The 16,540-nt window shown below is 42.7% G+C and overlaps 2 long non-coding RNA genes across 6 annotated transcripts in view; one reads left to right on the forward strand and one right to left on the reverse strand.

Annotated features, from left to right (window-relative positions):
- The first annotated feature begins 1,579 nt into the window (after window positions 1-1,579).
- LOC136015429 (uncharacterized) lies at window positions 1,580-7,988 on the forward strand. Its single transcript, XR_010613200.1, has 4 exons — window positions 1,580-1,687; window positions 2,365-2,468; window positions 7,314-7,458; window positions 7,570-7,988. It is a non-coding gene; the product is annotated as an uncharacterized LOC136015429 (long non-coding RNA).
- LOC136015427 (uncharacterized) overlaps window positions 4,733-16,540 on the reverse strand; it is a 54,083-nt gene continuing 42,275 nt past the window's right edge. For 4 of the 5 annotated variants that reach the window (XR_010613196.1, XR_010613195.1, XR_010613197.1 and 1 more), the window contains one exon: window positions 4,733-7,684. This is a non-coding gene — a long non-coding RNA (uncharacterized LOC136015427). The remainder of the gene's footprint in view (window positions 7,685-16,540) is intronic. The other variant, XR_010613198.1, reaches the window with a different exon arrangement.

Consider the following 16,540-nt stretch of genomic DNA (forward strand, 5'->3'; position numbering starts at 1 on the left):
CCTCTTCCATAGTGACTTCTTTGGGGGAATACTGTGGTGTGAGAGGTAGGAGGAGGCTGCAGGTAAGCACTGTGGCTGTTTGTGAGTGTCCGGTTACCTGTCTTAGCTTTCTTGTCCTACCTGTGGGTGGCTGCTGCCCTTGTAGAAGGCAGCACTGAAGACACTGCCGAGGCAGGTTGTTTATTTTATTTCCCTGTGGTTGAGGATTCTAAGGCATGAAACAATGATGTAGCTGCTGCGGTTGTTAAGGATCATATAGCATATGGAGGGTTGGGTTTTGTTTCTTTGCAAGCCAACCCGTTAACATCTGGCAAATTCTAACTTTGGTGCTGAACTGACGTGCCCTGCTGTTTCAATTACAAGTATAGTTTCTAATCTGTTCCATATTATCAGCCCCTTCTTATGTTCACAAATGTTCCAATCCAGACTCTTGCTGAAGCAAATGTTGCGGTGACTTGCACAAATAAAAAGGTATATCTGCATTAGGAAGGTGAAAATTAATTGATCTGCTGAGAACAGCTTATTTTCTTTTGCTTGCTGCACTGTTTAGTTTAGGAGTTACTTGTATGTGAATACTATTACATTTAAACTGTATAAAGCCAGCTTTTTGAGAGGGAATCTGCTATTTTGGGGGAAAGGGGGAACCTTTGAGTCCTAACACGGAATCACTGACTGGTTTGGGTTGGAAGGGACCTGAAACATCATCCACTTCCAACCTCCCTGCCATGGGCAGGGACACCTTCCACTAGACCAGGTTGCTCAAAGCCCCATCCAACCTGGTCTTGAACACTGCCAGGGATGGGGCAGCCACAGCTTCTCTGGGCAACCTGTGCCAGCACCTCAGCACCCTCAAAGGAAAGAACTTGCTAATATCTAATGTGAATCTCCTCTCTTTCAGTTTAAAGCCATTCTCCCTTGTCCTGTCACTACATGCCCTTGTAAAAAGTCCTTCTCCAGCTTTCTTGTAGGCCCTCTGTAAGCAGTGTTTCTGTTGTTGAGGAGCAGTTTTATACTGACTGGAAGCAACTTTTGCAGGGTCTTCAAAAGGTCTATGGACCTTATGATATCCCCAGTAGTCCTCTTGACACCTCTTCACAGCTACTGTCGCCGGATAGCCTGCACATTGCATTTCTTGGTGTTTAATGGCACTTGACTGACTGCAAAGGAATCCATCTTTTGTAGTGAACAAGTGAGTCACAAATGCTTTAATGATGATTTGGGTATGATTTGATGCTTGTGTCCAGCTGTAGATTCGTTTTGTTGGATGTTCAGCTCATATGGCTGTTACGTTTGTTGTGTTTTGCTTTCCTTCTGAACCACCAAAGGCGGTGGGTGAAATTCCTCCATTCCAGCAAGAACAGATCAGTAAGGTTTGATTCCCAAATATTCCACTGTGTTAGTGGAATATTTGGGAAGAGTTTTACTGCCCTGGGAAAACTGGTCTTCCAGTTTTGACCCCCAGAACATCAGCGTGTGAGGAGCATATGAGGAAGGTGGTCAGGTGTCAGGGCTCACCTGGCAGAAAAACCAGCAAGTTTTAAGAACAAAGATGTTTGTCTTTAGAGTGGAGATGAACAGTGGAGGGTAGTGGATCTTCCGTAATCTAGGAGAAGAGATGTAAGCTGTAGGAAGAGGACTTGGGATGCCCTTCACAGCTCTGAGCTGAAGCCTGAAGAACACTACAGTGGTAAGAACTGGGAAGTGCTTACATGTATTGAATGTTTTTCTCAGATCTGTGGTATCTTTGGGCTAGTTAAAGGGTAAAAACGAGAAAGTTTTTTCAGGACCTTTATAAATCCTGTGCTGCTGATTTTGCTTTGCATGCCTAAAAAAAAGAGGTGAACTGCAAAGCCATAATGCTTCCAAAATAGGAATGCTTGGAGAGGATGTGCTTAGGCTGCTTGGTAGCTTCAGGTTAGTTGCTGGTCCTAAGAAGGCACAATCCAATCTGCACCATCAGGAAAGGCAAAAGAATATCTGATGTGGCAGTCAGGAGTAGGAATTCCTTCAGGGGCAGATGGCTACAGGGGCATCATCAGGGCTTTTGCTGACGCCTGTGCTCTGGAGAGTGCTTCGGGTGAGCCTGTGCTGCCCAAGAGAACAGTGATAAATCCTGCACAGTGCTCTAAAGCGGAGACCGGCGAAAATGGACACATGAGAAGCGAGCGCCTTCAGGAGAGCAGTTGCAGGAGGGGAGGGTTTGTTCCCCGAGTTGCATGGCTTCCCTGAGCCTGACCTCCTCTTGTTCCGAGATGACAGCCTGAAGCACAAGAGATGCCCCGAGTGACACTGCTCGTTTATAACGGTCCCTCTTGTTGGGTTGGATCTAACATGGTTCCTGTTCCGAATTATCTCTTTGATTAGCTGCAAAGTTTTGATGTCTGCCGGAGGAGAACAATCGGATCAGTGTGCGCTGTCAGCCGGGACCGTGGCTGCTGTGGGGAGTTGCTAGGATACCTCTCTGAAAGGTACGATGCACGTGATTAACCACCAACCCAGTCTGCATGAGAAACACTTCTATCTTTGTTTTGGGCTGGCACCAACTGTACATCGGATGTGCATGTGTGTTCAGAGCAAGCTACAGGTTGATTGTCATGTGTGTCTCTTCCCTGCCTTTGGAATGCAAAAATCCCTGTTCTCCATGACAAGGAATCCAGAGCAGTTATAGCCACAGTTCCAGTAATCTGCAAAATTAGCATTGCTTCCAGGGGGGAACATGAGCCACAGAGAACCGTCTGGGACGGGAAGGTTTGACTTTGGATATGAATTTCTGGCGTGTAACTGAGGCTTAACTTTGTATCTGTGAAGACGCAAGAGATTTTTTGCTCTTCTATGCGCTATTTTCTTTCCCTGCCCGGCGCGGAGGGTTGGATGAGATGACCTGTCAAGGTCCCAACCAAAGCTATTCTGTGATTCTGTCATCCCACTGGCATCATTGCTTCCTTTCAGCAGAAGTCCTTTGCACAAAGCTCCTTCATGCTACTTGCACAAAGTTGCCTCAGACACCTCCTGTGTGTCCATCTGTTCTTGAATATGACAGTATTGTATTCGGGATGCAAATCCTAACTCTTTCTCCACAATAGCTGCTTCGGACATGCTCATCTTCCAATGCCCTTTTTCCTCCGCCTCCCTGTGTCCTCAAACATTTTGTTCAAACTCTGTCTTCAGGACCTTTTGCTGTCATTTCTGTGAATCTTCCCTTGTCCCTCAAACTTCTTTCATCTCTTTCCCTCTGACTTTCATTAACTCCTCTTGCTGCTTCCACTTTGTTTCCTCTTGACGGACCATCATTCAATCATTCTGTCTAGGAAGCTGGCTTTGGAAGTGCCTTTGAGTCCTTTAGAAGGTGCCCATGATTTTCACATCTGTCCTGCCCCACCTCTGGGAGTCATTAGGATTTCCTCAGTGTCCTTTCTCACCTTCTCTGATCTGCCAAGGGCTCCAACCTGTTCTTTACCTTCCCACCATCTCCCCTCAGAAGCTTAAGTCTTCGTTTAACCTGGGTATAGGCCAGCCCTTCTAACCCAAAAAGCTACACATTGCTGTGCTAGGATCTCGATGACCCGGTGACCTGGGTGCCTCTTACAGCCATTCTGCTGCTCCTCCTGCTGCTCCCGCATCCCGCACCTTCCCAGTCATTCACCCTTTATACCAGTCATCTTGTTCCCATTGCTGTTCTCTACACCGTGATACATCAGGAGTCTATGGGACTGGGGCTATGGATGTGCTGCTGTGTTTTGCAAAGCTTCTAATGAGCTGTTAGCTTCACAGTTTGCTGCTTAATAATTCCCGTGGTAGCAAGGATAGATAACCCAGGTGCTCTAATGCACTAAAGATCAGTTAATTACTACTATTCAGCATGAAGAAATCATGTTTGGATTGGCAAAGGGCACAAACTGAGCTCCCATGCCTGACCTTCCCCTCGCAGTAAAGCTAAATCTGGCTTTAAATTCTCAGTTGAAACATGCACAAAACTAAGCCTTAAACTGTCTGTGTGAACCAAGCACCCGAGCCCTGGGGAATGATTTTTATTTAACTAGCAAGCATTTGTTTTCCTGCATGCAATTTTCCTTGTCTCATAACCTATTATGGAGAGTAACAGCAACAGCACTTGGGTTTCACAGACATTTTTGTTTCAGCATACTCTCTAAACCTGTTGTCCTCACGCCGCCAGTGTGGAAACCCCAAGGAAATGAGAGGGACGAAAGGCCTCCTTTGAGTCACACTGGTCCATGGTGGAAGTTAGACTAGAAATTTCCCCTTTCTCATTCGTTATAAAGCACCACCCCCATTTTTGTGTGTGTATAGGCATCCTCTATCCAAATCCCAGATATTCTAATGGAAAAGGCATTCAACCAGCCTTCAGTCCTGGAATGAGGTGCAGTGTGTAATTTATTCTATTGAAGAAATGCTTAAATCTAGGATGAAAATGTTCCCGAGAATACTCTAATGTCTTCTAAGAATACAGCATCTCTGACTTTTTGTTGGTTTGTTTCTAGTGAATATATGCTGGCATGTGGGTGTAACTTTTGTTAGCAACGGAGGTAACTTTGCTTTAACTGATAAATCACAGCATCCTCATGATACTGTACCTGCAATCCGGGGAGGGGGGGAAAGCACAGTTAAAGCATGAGCAACATTTACACATTCACTGGAAATATTTAATTCTAAGCAATAGTAATATTTTAATATTTATTAATGTATTAATATTTATTAATATAATCTTCTCCATTATAAATTACAGTCTGAGATCTAGAGTTCCTCCAAACCAAATCAAATAAATTCTCATTTTAATGAGTGGCAATCACAAAGCCTGGGAATTATTGTCCTGACTTTCTGAGTAGAAAGCATTGCGGTGCCTGTTCAATTCAATGCAAGATTCATCTTCCTGGGCAGCAGGCTGTTGGCCTGAAATACTGTACACGCATGTGCAAGATCTGCACATCAGTCTGCTGTAGGTTCAATGGCTCTTTTCTTGATCTGGGTAAGCGATGTTATTTGGTGCAGCCGGCCAGAGACTGGAAGTTTGAAACAAAGTATGTGCTATTGTTCAAGGTACTTCATATTTCTTGAAAGAGAGTATGTTGAACTTTATAAGGGAATCACAGAGTAATTGTGGACTCCTTCCTGTTGGCTAAAGCTGAGACAAAACACTGCATACAGAGCTCTAGTTCCTCTCTGGTGCTTGTTTATTCACACACTTCATTCCTGAACAGCTCTTGTAATTGCCCTTTATGAACCTGCTGCTGTTCTGTGTTATTTAGCTCAGGATAAAGCTTTATGAAATATATCATGGCCTACTTTCACTTGTGCAGACTGTCCTGCTAGTTCGATGTAGCTTCCTTTTCTGAGACATGATCTGAGGTCCTGCTCCCAACAACGTTTACAGATGTTTTGGGACAAGGATGCCTTCTTACCCTAGACAATAAACGTAAGAAAATACCTTAACTTTGCACAGGCTATCTTTCCCAGATTCCAGAGGGATGGTAAGGAATCTGTATTCTGTCAGCTTATTGATTATTTGAATTACTGCTCAGAAATAGATCATGGGTTATTCAGTGGGGGTGTGGGCAGTGAGTACAACAGCTGTCAGGAGCTCCTGTGTATCACATGCGTTTCCTTTAGAGGGCACCATTGACTTCCATGAACTCCGTACTTGCTGTTAATGAGGCTTGTTACCCACATCTGGACATCTGAGGTCCATTCGAGTATTTTTTGCTCTGAATGTCTGGGATGCTCTGGGTCAGTGCACGTTATCTCCTGTATGCAAATATTTGACACAAAATGCAACAGACTTCTCAGGTCTTGGCTTTGATGATTTTCTTAGTTACCAAGCAAAATGCTGGAAGGAATACACACTCCAAGATGCTGAACTCTGCTTTCTAACAGGGGGTTTAAGAGGCTTGGAAGGCTCAGCTTCATGTCATAGTGGCCAGCATACAAGTGAGCCTTCACTCCCACTGGGTGGTCTCAGAGATGCAGGTTTTCCCATCCTGTGTGACTGGCTTTACAGATACACTGGATTCACCTTCTCTATGTCTTTACCCATTTTCCACAGAAGTGATAGTTCTGCAGCCAGATGTATCACTCCATCTTTCTCTCACTTTCTATTCTTGTATGTAATAGTCAAACTGGACAGGATGTTTGGTCATCTCGCTTGATAAAGTGATGCCAAAAGGATACAGATTTAGGAGGTCGATGGGTGATATGAGAAAGTTGCTTATAGATTTCTTAGTCTATTTTTCTGCTCGTGATTTTTTAATGAAGAAGTGCAGAGATCAGGGAAGTATAGAAAGTGCCTGCCATGGTCTCCCAGCTTGAGGCAATGCACGGTTCAAGGGAAGTCCACAGTGATGTAAGCAGGATAATCAAGTAAATAACTGTCTACTCCGCAACAGAAAATGAGCTTAGTTTTAGAAGCGAACCTTCGAAAGGATGTATCTCATTTGTCCAGATAATTATTGTAATTTCATGGACATGAAGGAACATCCAACAAAACGGTCATTCAGCTGCTTACCTTCTCTCTCACTCCTTATTGTGATTACTTATATACTCTTCTGTGCAATTGCATCAACATGGTCCTGATAATGTGGGCTTACGTTTTATACTTACACAGTTAATTAACCACAGAGCTGGAGGAAGCCCATCTCTTAACACTGCAGATGACTGGGGACTGTTCAGTGCATTTGCAACCTCTCAGCCAAATCTTTGGTCATGCTCATAACACTGGCTTCTTTATTGGCATAAAAGGTACCTATAGCCTGCAGCAGGAGCAGGCTGGTGGCACAGCAGAGTGAGAGGACTGGGTTGAAGGAAGAAGAAAAGCTCAGATGAAGGTGGAAAAGCCATCTGCGATGGCTTGTAAAGGGTTTTTGCAAGCACCATGAAGCACTTGTAGGGCAGCAGCAACAGGGGAAGGCAGCCCAGCAGAAGTCCCTAGGTATCTCCCTATGAATGTCACCAACTCATTGCTTCCACCCCTGCCGCAGGTCACTTGCATTACACCCAGCAGATTAAACCTCCTGCATGGACCTGATATTTGGGAAATTCAGCATAAAGTTATCTCGTGCTACTGGGATGCACTGTTATGCCCTGATCCCCAGACTTTGCAACCTCACTCTTGTATCTAGAAATCTCTTCTAGAATGTTATAAAATATTATTATTAATTATTATTATTATTATGTAAATGAGCAGAAGCAAGTTGGCAAAAACTTGGTTCTACCAAACTTGTAGTTTATTTGGGTAGTCCTCTGTGGCAGGCATGTTTACATCTCTGTGATCCTAAACCTCAGGGAATTGCATTTCATTTCAGGGCTCCCGAGGCTCTGCAAATCCCACGAGACTTTTAGCTTTGATTTAAAAAAGCCAAGGTGTTGTTTTCCTGTGGTTGTGGAGAAAACCCTGACAGATAGAAGCTAGAGTCCTCAGAGAAACAGAAACAGAACTAGAAAGTACGGGTAAGAAAGTAAATGTAATAAATAAAAATGCGTGCTAAAATAATGGGTTCCAAATGCATATTTCACATCGTACTTAGTTTTTTTTAAAAAATACCTTCATTTTCCTGACAGACAGAAGGCGACAGTTCATGATTTTGGATTTGCTCAGGAAAACAGTTCTTCCAAGTCTCCATTAAGATGACCATTCAGGCTGGTTTGTGCTGTTACACTGAAGGCTGTATTCTTCCTAAATAAGAGAAAAATCATCCAATTCAATCCAATCCGATTAATTAAGAATCTATTATCAGTACCTCAGCCTTACCGAAGAACGAGTACACAGAACTGCCTCTTCCAGAGCTGCTGAGGACGTCTGCCTCCCAGGTAACTTAGAGTAGGCTGAGCCACCCAGTACCCACATGGCCCAGTTCTAGACTTGGAGCACTATGTTTTAATCTCAGTTCATACGGGAGCCAGTGGGGCCGGTGACAACCTCTCTGTAACCACAACTTGTTTGCTCCTCCCCCTTCTAAAAGGTAAGAACAGTGATGTGTCTCAGAGGGGTATTAGCTTACAAGTATTTGTAACCCTTTCCGAGATCTTCTTCCTGTCACAGGTCAAGAGTCTGAGACACGTCAGAGCTGAGATCATTCTAGTGAAGTACAACCTAAATTTGAAGTCAGTCAGTTACCTATTGATTTAAGAAGTTTTCACCTGCTGTTTCAAAACTATCTGTAAAACACATCACTCTTAAACCAAGTTCAAGAGCACACAGGAACCTGATCTGCAGGGAAAGCAGTGGACAGTAGGTCCTGAAATACTCATGAGGTCACAAGCCTGGAGGACCTCCGAGAGCGATGAGCCTGTCAGGCTGCAGCAGTGTTGCAGCACTTCACCTGCTTCAGCCTAAGAAAGGTTTTCCCCACAAGGTATGTGCTCCTGATTAAATTCTAGGAATGTTGCTGAAGGATGTTAAGTAAGCCAGAGGTATAAATGTAGTTCTAGCAGGACTAAGTGCATCCAAGGAAGATTGGTCCACACGAGTTATCAGAAAGATCCTCAGATGCAAAATGCTTGGTGTGAGGCACCATAGGAAAGATTACAGCATGGTCACAGAGCTCATTCTGATCATTGTAGCCTTTCCTGAAGGGTTTGGACAGGGATCAAGGCCAGCTACTACTCTCAATCACTGCTGTCACTGCAGTACTTAGTTTCAGCTCATGTTAGCACTTGTAACTGGGCTGGGCTCAGTACCAGGGCTTGATGGGATTTCTGCATTCCCATAGTTTGTGAGGAGCCACCAGTGTGATTTTTTTTATGTGTATATATATATATATATATATATAATGTAAAATCATCTGATTTCTGAAAAATTAAGTTCACTTCTCATTTTCCTCTACGCTACCAATAACATCCTGTGTACCCGATACACAGCTTCTTCCCTTCCCTGTTTCCAATGGTACACCATCTAAACCCCCTCTTGGCTCACACCACTCACACCATTGGTTGTAAATGTGATGGTAAAGAGACTTCTGCTGCAACCACCCTGTTACTACAGTTACTCCAAAAGATTTAGCTATTGTCTGAATGGAAGCATTGGACAAAGTACTGTCCGCTCTTCAGAGGGTTCAGCTTCCTTCAGGTATTGTACTCTGTGACTTCTGGCTTTTATAAGGGAAAAGAAATGTCTGGTTGCTATGACTGTAGCTTCAAGAAGTCCATTGCTTTAAAGCAGTGCCAGAGGCACATCTTTTTTTTATCTTTTCAAGCCTTCCATTTCTTTCTCTCTCATTTTAGACATTCTCCAGTTCGCCTCAATCTTGACACTGTGCCCCACTGCAGCCATGCAAAAACCCCAGAGCACTCCAGCCTCCTAACACTTATTTCCCCCTTTTTCAAAAGTTCATATTTTTATTCCATTTTATGACCTTCATATGACTTTCATACAACGGTCAGATGCACTCACTCCTAGCCTCTGGCCTCTATTTCACTGTAATAGCCAAGAAGCAGAAAGGATCTCTTCATCATGAAACCCAGCCCTGCACTCAGACAAGAAAACATGTCATATAATCCTTGATTTAAGCTTATTCAGCTCAGTCTTAGCATAAGTTAACTTTTGTGCCCCCTGCTTCCTCCTACAAAGCTATTCTCGCTGCTTTGGAAAGCCTCTGATTTTCAAAATTACCCTGATGGTATCTTTCTGGTTCTCCGCTGGCTCTGAGGTATTTGTGAAAGGAGCTACTCTTGCTTTGCTTTGTGATGCTGAACAAGTCAGGCTCCCCTTAGCTCCTCTGGAAACATAGGCACTGTAGCCCCTTTACTGCCCTTATATACTCCATGTTTGTATGGAGCCCTCTGCTTAGGAGCCTGTCAGGCAGATGTAAATTGGTGCAGTGTCTGCTAGCATCAGTATTGAGTTGAAATTGATACATGGATGTGAGCAGCTTCAAAGCTTAAGGGAGCTAGGACCAAGGCACATGATGTGCCTCATCTCTTAATAATTAATAATTATTATTTATTATTGATTATAGTAGTTTGCTCAAAACATTAATGAAAGTGTGGCTACAGCTCCAAAAAGCTGATAGCTTGGTTAGGAGCTATATTAAAATTACATGATTCAAATATATCATAATAAAATTTGTCATCCAGTGTATTGCTGATAACTGATGGGACCTATAGATTAAACATCCAACATACAGCCACAACCCCTGGTGTTTTTCAGCTTCCCAGGCTAACTGCCTTTCACACCTAGCTAACATGAGAACAAAGGACTGATACCATGAGGGACAATTTCCGATTATTTCTGTTGAGGCCAGAGAGGTTATTTTTCAAGTAACCGGTGTTAAACAGAGAGCTCTGAGAAGCCTGTGCTCTTAGTGTGCCATACTTTATGCATTTAAGGATTGTGTTAATCATTCAAGCCACCACCTTGCACTGAAGCTTCATGACTAGCTCACCATCTCCCGTGACTCCTTAACTTCTTTTCCTTGGGGCATAATCTCTGCTCACAAAAGCACAAATGCTCTTTTCCCAAGTAAGTAACTATTTGGCTTCACTTTAAATGAATTCTGTTTGCTTGTTTGTTCTCAGTTATTTCATCTGCTGGAGGGAAGTCCTTTTTAATATTTAACAATCCTCACGTTTTTATGTGCCAAATTTACCAGCAGTATAACCATAGGATCATAGAATGCTTTGAATTGGAAGGGACCTTAAAGATCATCCAGTTCTAACCACCTGCTACAGGCAGGGACATCTTCCACTAGACCAGGTTGCTCAAAGCGCTGTCCAACCTGGCCTTGAGCACTGCCAGGGATGGGGCAGCCACAGCTTCTCTGAGCAACCTGTGACAGTGCCTCACTGCCTTCATAGTGAAGAATTTCTTCCTTATAACTAACCTAAATCTCTCCTCTGTCAGTTTGAAGCCATTCCCCTTGTCCTGTCACTACAGGCCCTTGTAAAAAGTCCCTCTCCAGATTTCTCGCTGGCCCATTTAGGCACTGGAAGCTGCTCTGAAGTCTCCAAAGAGCCTTCTCTTCTCCAGGCTGAGCAAGCCCAGCTTTCTCAGCCTGTCTCCGTAGCAGAGGTGCTCGAGCCCTCAGAGCATCTTTATGGCCCTCCTCTGCACTCACTCGAGCAGTTCCACATCTCTCTTGTGTTGAGGCCCCCAAAGCCAAACATAGAACTGCAGGTGGGGCCTCACAAGATAAGGGCAGAGAGGCAGAATCAGCTCTCTTGACCTCCTCATCACACTCCTTTGGATGCAGCTCAGGATACAGTTGGCTTTCCATTTCACTCATAAAAGTTAAATAATATGAAGAAATATGGCAGCACACTTAAAAGGAGCTTCCTTAGTGAGGATTCTTTAGGTATGCTTAAGTTCGAGATCAGTCAGTTAACTGTTTTTATCAGCTACCATTTTGGTGATGATTCAGCAGAAATATAATCTATAATAATTAAAGTTTTATGTGTATATACATATATTTCATATATTTGATTTGCATTCATGTATTTATCAATCAAACCTGTGACATGATCAAAGCAAGACTGATTTGCTTTGGAAATTATTTGTTTTTCTTATCTTCTTACTGGTATTGAATGTACATCTCTCCCTCTATTTGTTTAATGATGAAATCCCATATCTGCTCTTTTGTTATATTTACTAGAACTGATACCAGGTTGCCAGAAGTATGGTTAATTTCATAATCCCTTTAATGGCTTTTACATTCTTGTCTGTAGCTATGTTTATTTTCTTCCTGCTTATCTCACTAAATGCACTTTTACATGCCAAAAAATGTATGTCAAAAGATAGTTGCTGTTGGCATACACCAGCCAGTTTGTGACAGGATCAGACTACCAAGGTGTTTTTCTATAATCAGACAAAGAAATGTGAGTGAAGCCTCCAGAATAGACAGAGCAATATGTATTTGTATACTGAGTCCATCTATTTCCAGGGAGCATCCTTCAGTGACAAAGAGAATTAATTCCCTTTGTTTCTCTTCATCTTGTGGACACAATCATTGCTGCTGTGCTTTTACACTGATGCTTCTCCACCTTGACATACTCTTCTCTCCATTAACTTTGGTGACCGCTGCTCTCGTTTCTGTTCTTGGCATCCTTTGTTGTTATTTATGGAGCAGGAAGGTCAGTTTGCCCTTTTGAGACTTTGCAAATCCTGGCAAGACCCCATTTGTTTATCTGAGAAAACAGTTGGGATCTCATTGCTTTTCTCATCCACCCACAGGGAAGTTTCCCTTCCACATATAACTGCCTCAGACACCTGATAAAACTGGAGCTAGAGATGGGTAAGAAAGAGTTTCCCCTTGCTGCAAAATTATTTGAGTTTTCAAATGCTCTTCTATCATGTTGTGTGACTTAGGGCTTAGGTGGCAGTTCCCTCCTGGAATGTGCTCTGCTGGTGGACCCAGCTCGTGTGGACAAGGACAAACCAGCACCCTTCCAGATCTACTGGAAAAAGAGAGAGTTGTATACTGGAGTCAGGCACAAATACCTGTGAGCTAATTTAGCAGCTGCAACAACCAAATGAGACAACTCTCATTGCAGAACAAATACTTCCTTCTACAGAGAGATACCTTCCTTGTTCTTCCCCAGCTTCCAGACCTCTTCCTTCCTGCTTCTCCTTCTGTTTCTCAAAAACCTTAACATGATTTTCAGGCCATCCTTCTCACCCGCTTCTTTTTCTGGGATGCTCCAGTGGAGCTCCACTCTTTCTTCTTTACTCTCATGTGTAGCTGCTGGCTGATCCCATAAATAGCAAATTATCTCTATGCAGGTGACAAAGCTGATTTAACATCTAGACCTCTCTCCTCTGTTCAATCCAGGCCTATCTTTCTGGCATGTCTTCAACAATTATCAGCTCCCAGAGTGACTAGTGCAGATCTTAGCCAAGCCTCTCCCAGGCTCCTTTCTTCATGGGGGAGGATTGTGCTGGCCATCCCATGCTGCAGGCAGTCAGGGCCCTACAACTGGGATATGCTTCAAGTCATGCCTCTCATCCTCAGACTCCTCCTGTAACTTGCATAAATACAGATGTAGGCACATCAAACATCATATGTATCAGATATATTTATTTGTGGCATAACTCTTCCAGGAGATGCAGTTTCACTCTCCACCACTTACCTCCTGGGCTCCTGCCCAGGCCCACACAGATCCCTGCAGCATCCTTTTCTCTGGCCTCAGATTAGCTGTGCCCTAGCAACAGTACTCGGAGGGTGGCTTTTGCATTAATCCTGTCTCCTAGCATCTGCTTTAGACCATGGAGGGCCAGTAGCATCCTTTTGTCCCAGGAAAGCCATCTGATGTGAATGGAAGGGCTCTCAGACCCTCAATGGCAAAGCCAGGAGGGAAGTCACAAGCAGATACCAAATGTGACTGCCATTTTTTTCTGAGATCGTTACATACAACAAGATACATCAGCATTTTCTTACCACTTGCAAAAACATCTTAGTGCCAGTTCTGTGCAACGAAGTGGTGATGGCATGGACCAGGCAGGGCTGGAAGGTGCTCATTGCTCTTGAGCAGTGGGGAGGCTGTGGGGGGCCAGGCAGAGGAGCACCAGGGGACTGATGCTGCTGTGAATAACAGGAATTCCTCAGCCAGAGGATTTCCTCCAGGATCAGCTGAGTAAGGATGGCTGCCTGGACAGCACTGGTTTCTAACAGATGTTTTCAAGGGCAGTTTGAACACTTATTGGATAATGCAATTGACTGGACAGATAGCATTGCTTGGGTTTGGGAAAGGTGAAAATCCAAATTCAGGCTCTTAAGCTAAGCAATGCCACTAACAAGCAAGTAATGTCCTTTTCATTCTGGCTTTGTGCATCATGCAATGAGGTCTTGATCCATGACTACAACTCCTATGCTATAAAGTAATACAAATAATTAATAATAATAATGAGTTGAGATTCATTACGTGTCTTGCACTGCAGAAAATCCCCTGTGAGCAGTTACTGCCTGTGAGAATATTTCATGTCTGGCTGCAATTTGAAAATGTAGTGCAAGTGACAGCGTAATAAACCAAAGAACTTCATCAACTTCTAATTGAAATTAATGAGAACTGAACTACTGCATTGTGCATAAAAGAAGACTCCTTCCCCAGCCTTAAAAGCAGTTGACTCCAGGGGTGACACCGCTCAGTTTGAATTATCTTTTTTTCTACCTCAAACATCATTTTTGTTGCAGAAAACTCGTCTTATTTCAGACAGACAGCAAAAAACACATTGACTAAGAAGTCAGACTTTTCTCTCAATTCCTGGAGAAGTGTTTTTCCTGCGTATGTATCAGATCAGTAAAAAGCTACGGCCATCTGTATTTTGGATGACTAGGAACTGAAAATACATTCCTTACCTACAGGACCAGTTTCTACTATACTACTTCAGAAATTCATGCATAGACCAAATCTTGATGAAAAAAAGATCCTGTTGTTTCAAGGTCATTTTATACCTCTGTGACAGAGGTATGAAGGTGAGAAACAACCTCATGCGAAAGCACAGTGCACTGAGGCATGTCAATGTGTTTGTCAAAATGTCTTTGGAAGCCCCTTTCCCATCCCCTGGCACCAGAAATTAATAACAGAGGTGGTTGGTACTGGTCATTGCATTTTATTACCATGCCATAACACAGGCAAATACGATTCCCCATGCTGACATTTGTCACCATTTCACAGTACCATTTCACAGACCCCTAAGATTTGCAGTGGGGCACAGCCCAAGCTGCTCAGCCCAAGGTTACTGAGGTATTCCTTGTTTTCATCATTACATGTAACATTTACTTTTCCAATAGCTTTTTTGTCATAAACCCTGCTAAAACTAGAATTAATCTCTTTTTTTTTTCTTTACTAGTTTGCACAGCTCTGCAGAGCTTTAAGAATGTCGAACTTGCTGTAAGCTTTAGCACAACCATTTACATCATTCCACACTACTATACTGCAGCTGTTTGTGTTACATCTTGTGGGTCACTTGTGAAGAGAAGAGTTGTTACGATGTACTGGACTTGCCGACAGCAGGCACAAATCAAAAGAACTGTACTTGGAGGCATATCATTAAATTTCAACAAACAGCTTTACTGGAGAAGTCATTCTTCCTATGAGATCACTAAAGCTGCCATTGCTCATAAACTATTTAAAAGACCTGAATAAAGGGATACTTAAAATTTTCAGTTGATAAGACTTAACGTGTTTTCTTGGTCCTTTGTTTCTTATTCTCCTACTTAACAGGATTTTTTTTCTCAGTGCCAAAAAAATCTCTGCTCATGGACACCTACTTTCAGGATTATTGGAGAAATAGGATATTGAAATACTAACTCTGTCTAATACCTACAGAGAGACCGAAACACCTCTGAGATTTTTGATGGCTGCAACATAAATGGATGGTTAGCCTGTGACAAAAGCATGCCACAAGAGCTGAGTTCAAGTGAGTGTCAGTCTGTACCTCAGATATTGTTGTTTTATTTCTTTTCATCCTAGGTATGTATACGACTTCTAACAATCGTTGGTTTTCATAAACCATCAGCCCGCACTCTGGGTCCAATTCAACGTGAAGTCAATGGAGATTATTCTAAGCAAAGATAAAAAAGTTTCTCCAGAAGCAGGAAACAGCTTGTGATATTTTATCCTATTTTATTTTTCCAAATGCAAAGACATAAAAATGATAACTTCTGTAAATTTTCTGAAAATGTGATTAGTCTTCACCTTCCAGAGACTTAGAAAGCAGTGTGCAGAGTCTGCATATTCTTCTCCAAAATGTTTACCCTCTTGGAACTAGAAACACCATGTCAAAATCCCATCTTCCATAATGGAATTTACTACTTCTTGGCAGAGAAGGATGTGTTCTCCAGCAGTATTATGCACTAACAAGGCATGAATCAATTTACGTTTTAATCACAGGGGAGCCAGTACCATCAATTGGGGAAAGTGCTTTTACTTTACCTGAGCTCACAGTCATTGGACACTTCTCAGTAGATTTGCCTTTATGGCAACACTGACTTTTACCATGACATCCCTTGAGTCCTCAGCATCCATAAAGATTAATAAATTCTTCCCAAACTGTGCTAAATTCATTACCAATGAATCTTCTTTCACTCCATGAAATACTAAAAAGATGGTTTATTTTAAGCTTTTAACAGACTGTTGTAGTTAATTGTGTATATCAGGCGAAAGGCTTGGTTGCTAAGAAAATCTTTGGCATGTTTCCATGGGATTTGTGTGTTATTGACAGAAAAAGCACCAAATGATAGGAAATGCATCTGTTAATTTGAATAGTTAAACAAAAAAGAGAATAGAACAGTTTTCTGCCCAACTTCTGAGTTAATGCAAGCCGAGGCCAAAAATAGCATAGATCTGTCAGTTTATAGATACTTGTCTTTAAAGATCTGATTTAAAAGAAATTACACCCCCATTTCTGTGTGGATAGAACATATGGTTGTCAGTGGCTGCCCTTACACTGCTGCACAGAGGTTCCCGGGATGAGCTCAAAGTAAAAATATGTGATTTACAGAAACACCCTGGGTGCTTGTTTCTTCCAGAAATCTCAGTTGCATTTACATTTAATGTTCTGCACTGTGCAGTTGTCTGCCTTGTGATCAGACAGAGC

Source organism: Lathamus discolor, chromosome 5 (genome assembly GCF_037157495.1).
Source record: "Lathamus discolor isolate bLatDis1 chromosome 5, bLatDis1.hap1, whole genome shotgun sequence".
Taxonomy (NCBI): domain Eukaryota; kingdom Metazoa; phylum Chordata; class Aves; order Psittaciformes; family Psittacidae; genus Lathamus; species Lathamus discolor.